Here is a 4,248-nt window from a genome sequence, read left to right as displayed (position 1 = left end):
ACTCTGCTGCAGCTATTTGCTAGTCTTTTCTGTTCTTCAGTCATACCAAGAATATTTTCGACTTGAGGTCTATGCTTGTGCTATTTTCTCTGCCTGGGAAGCTCTTCTCCCAGATATTCACATGGATGGCTCTCCTTGCTTAAAAGTCACCTCACAATGGCCTCCTCTGAGGACTTTATTTCAAATTATACCCTCTATCTTGGTAGTCTATCTGCCTTTTTTGTTTTACTTTTTCTATAACATTTATTAGCTTCTAGTAGAGGATATGTTTTACCTAATTACTTTGTTTATCGTCTTCCTCTCCTCATTAAATGAGGGGTAGAGACTTTTTTCTGTGTTATAGAGCCATATATCTAATACCCAAGTACAGTGCCTGGTATGTAAGACTTTCTCAATAGTATTTGTTGAATGAATGAAGGTATTCATTTGCATGGTCTTCATTGTTTTAAGGTTATCGAATTACCCTGTTTTTTCATAGGTCATGCAGTATTATTATGCAGGTTAGATAATTATGCCATAGTTATAAAGAGGAAGATTGCATATCAATGATGTGATGTTTATGGCAAATTAACAGCCTCTTATGCATCTTTATTATTATATCTTTTTATTTTGTTTTTTAATAGAATATTTTTTGAGCAATTTTAGGTTCACAGCAAAATTGAGAGGAAGGAACCGAGATTTCCCACCCACACATGCACACCCCCCTCCAAAGTGGTACATTTGTTAACAATTGATGAACCTACATTGATACATCATTATCACCCAAAGAAAGGCTATAGTTTATATTAGGATTCTGAGGGTTTGGGCAAATGTTTAATGACATAGATTCACCATTATAGTATCATACAAAGTACTTTCTGCTCTAAAATTTATCTGTGTTCCACCTATTCATCCCTCCCCAACACCCAACCCCTGGCAACCACTGATCTTTTCACTGTCTTCATAGTTTTACTTTGTCTAGAATTTCATATGGTTATAATCATACAGTATGTAGCCTTTTAGATTTGCTTCTTTCACTTAGTAATATGCATTTATGTTCCCTCTGCTTTCTGTTTAGCACCGCATAATAGTCCATTGCCGGGATATACCACAGTTTATTTATCCATTCACATACTGAAAGACATCTCATTTACTTCCAAGTTTTGGCAATTATGAATAAAGCTGCTACAGATAGCCATGTGTAAGTTTTTGCGTAGACATCAGTTTTCACCTCATTTGGTTAAATATCAAGGAGTGCAATTGCTGGATCCTAGGGTAAGGGTATGTTTAGTTTTGTAAAAGCAGCAAAATTGTCTTTCAAAGTGGCTTTACCATTTTGTATTTCCACCAACAATGAATGAGAATTCCTGTTGCTCCACATCCTGGACTTTTGATGTTGTCAATGTTCTGGATTTTGGCCATTCTAATAGATAGGTAATGGTATCTTCTTGTTCAATTTGTATTTTCACGATGACATATTATGTGGAGATTTTTTCCATCTGCTTATTTGCCATCTGTATGCCTTCTTTGGTGAGGTGCATGTCTCTTAAAATCTTTGGCCTATTTTTAAATCAGGTTGTTTGTTTTCTTGTTAAGTTTTAAGAGTTTTTTGTATATTTTGGATAACAGTCCTGTATTAGATGTGTTTTTTGCGAATGTTTTCTCCCAGTCTGTGGCTTCTCTTCTTATTCTCTTGACATTATCTTTTGCAGAGCATAAATTTTTAATTTTAATGAGTCTAGCTTATCAATTCTTTCTTTCATGAATCATATCTTTGGTACCATATCTAAAAAAGTCATCACCAAACCCAAGATTATATAGATTTTCTCTCATGTTATCTTCTCCAAATTTTATAGCTTAGCATTTCACATTTAAGTCTGTGATCGATTTTGAGTTAATTTTTGTGAAGGGTGTAAGGTCTGTGTTTAGATTTATTTTTATTTTCTTTTGCATATGGATGTCCAGTTTTTGTAGCACCATTTGTTTAAAAAGCTATCTCTATTGTATTGCCTTTGCGCCTTTGTCAGAGTCAGTTGACTGTATTTATGTAGGTTTATTTCTAGGTTCTCTATTCTGTTCCATTGATCTATTTGTCTTTTGTTCCACCAATACCATACTGCCTTGATCGTTGTAGTTAATAGTCTTGAAGTTGGATAGCGTCATACTTCCAACTTTTTCCTTCTTCAATATTGTGTTGGGTATTACGGGTCTTTTGCCTCTTCATTTAAACTTTAGAATAAGTTTGTTAATATCCACAAAATACCTTGCCGGGATTTTGATTGGGATTGCATTGAATCTGTAGGTCAAGTTGGGAAGAACTGACATCTTGACAATATTGAGTCTTCCTATCCATGAACATGGAATAGTCCTTCTTTCTTTTAGTTCTTCTTTGATTTTGTTTATCAGAGTTTTGTAGTTTTCCTCATATAGATCTCATACATATTTTGTTAGATTTATACCTAAGTATTTCATTTCATGTAAATGATATTGTTTTTAATTTCAAATTCCACTTGTTCATTGACAATATATAGGAAGGCAATTGATTTTGTATAGTAAACTCATATCCTACAAACACTTATTAGTTCCACTGTTATATCTTAAGATTTGCAAACATTAAAAGTGTTGTTGTAGGGCATTGTAAATAGTTCTTCACCTACTACTTCACTGACACTAAGGGTCCTACCAAATAATTTTCCCAAGAAATGCTGTAGAGAAGAGGGAGGGGTGGCAGAGGTATCAGTGATAAGTTTTCAGCTCATTTAACAATTTCCTAAGAGTATAAAAAGGCAAATATAATTCGCAAAGATCTGCCATTAAAAAAAGTACAGAAGGGTCAACACTATTTGCTAACACATTTTCAGAAGGAATAAAAGTAGTTTTCACCTGATTTTTCCCTAGATCGCTGGTTTCATATATTATGCTGATCAGTTTTAAAATGCACATAAATTTTATTACTATGTTGTTCAAACATTCTGCTTTATATAAACTGATGCTTTAAAAGATTAAATGATAATTAAATTAGCAAACAATTAATATTACTGGAGTATTTTTTCCTTTATGAAAGGATCTATCACAGATTACTTCCAGCAGTAATTTATATCAATGATTTCAGAAACACTGATTTTGATTTTCAAAATTACTACTTCTATAAATTAAAAAAGAGCACAACTATTTCAGAAAATGTTGCAGAACTACACCAGGATTTCTCTTAGTCCTTTGCAGTATGAATGTGTTTTTTTTTGAAACCATTGATTTTAGTTGGGAATAAAGACATTATTTTTATTCTTAACTACACTAGCACAGGCTAGTGTACCTATACTGACTAAATATAATCTTTAAGTTAGGATGTTATTAACCTAGGATTAATCACATCATTGCATTTTTCTCATGCTGTGAGACATCTTTTTCACCCTACTTCATAGTTTCTTTGAGAATGAAGTACTACCTGAATTGCAAAGAGAATTTCTGTAGAATAAAGGCTTCTGCAAGTTTTATCATTTGTAATCAAAGCTGGGATAATTAAATACAGTGTGTAATAAAATCCATGCTCCTAAAATATAGTCTTTCAAGTATAGAAAACTCTACTATTTGGAGAACTGCACTATTTAAATATGAAAAAGGAATAACATTCTCGTGAATTAATTTTCAAACTTTTAATTTTATTTTTAGGAAACCATGAGTTTGATTTTGGTGTGAATATTTTGAAAGAATAGATGAAACAAATGCACTTTACTTGGTTGTTCAGTAATGTCTATGTCAGATTTATTTCTGAACTCTTAGACATGGTGCAGTAAAAAAAAAATGTTAATCGGAACAATATAAAATTGGCTTAATAGAATTAGTGAAAGAAGAGTGGCTAGATAGATACTTTGCCTACAGTTAGTCAAATGTAAACTACAAAGACTGCATTGAAGTTGTTAACCAAATAGCAGAAGAACTTGAGGAAGGAGAAGATCTTGTCATTGTAATAACTCGTATGAAGTGGGGAAAATGATAACATGGCTTGCTCAAAAAGCACCATTAGAATGTGACATCATTTAACATCCTAACCGCAAACCTCTTATAATGACATTTCACTGAAAATACAAGTGGTCTTAATATTCCCCATGAATAATTTAGGTTCGTGGGAACATTTCTTAAGAGTGAGATTTGTTAAACCTTAGAATTGTTTCCTTAGGGATTCTTTGGAGTTGCTCCCTGTGGAGAGCTTTAAAAATAGATGATCTGTGCTTTGAGATGCCTTAGGCATGATCTTGTCAGAACGGGGGG

This window comes from Pteropus alecto, unplaced genomic scaffold, assembly GCF_000325575.1.
Source record: "Pteropus alecto unplaced genomic scaffold, ASM32557v1 scaffold20, whole genome shotgun sequence".
NCBI classification, from domain to species: Eukaryota; Metazoa; Chordata; class Mammalia; order Chiroptera; family Pteropodidae; genus Pteropus; species Pteropus alecto.
Note: the sequence above shows the minus strand (reverse complement) of the source record.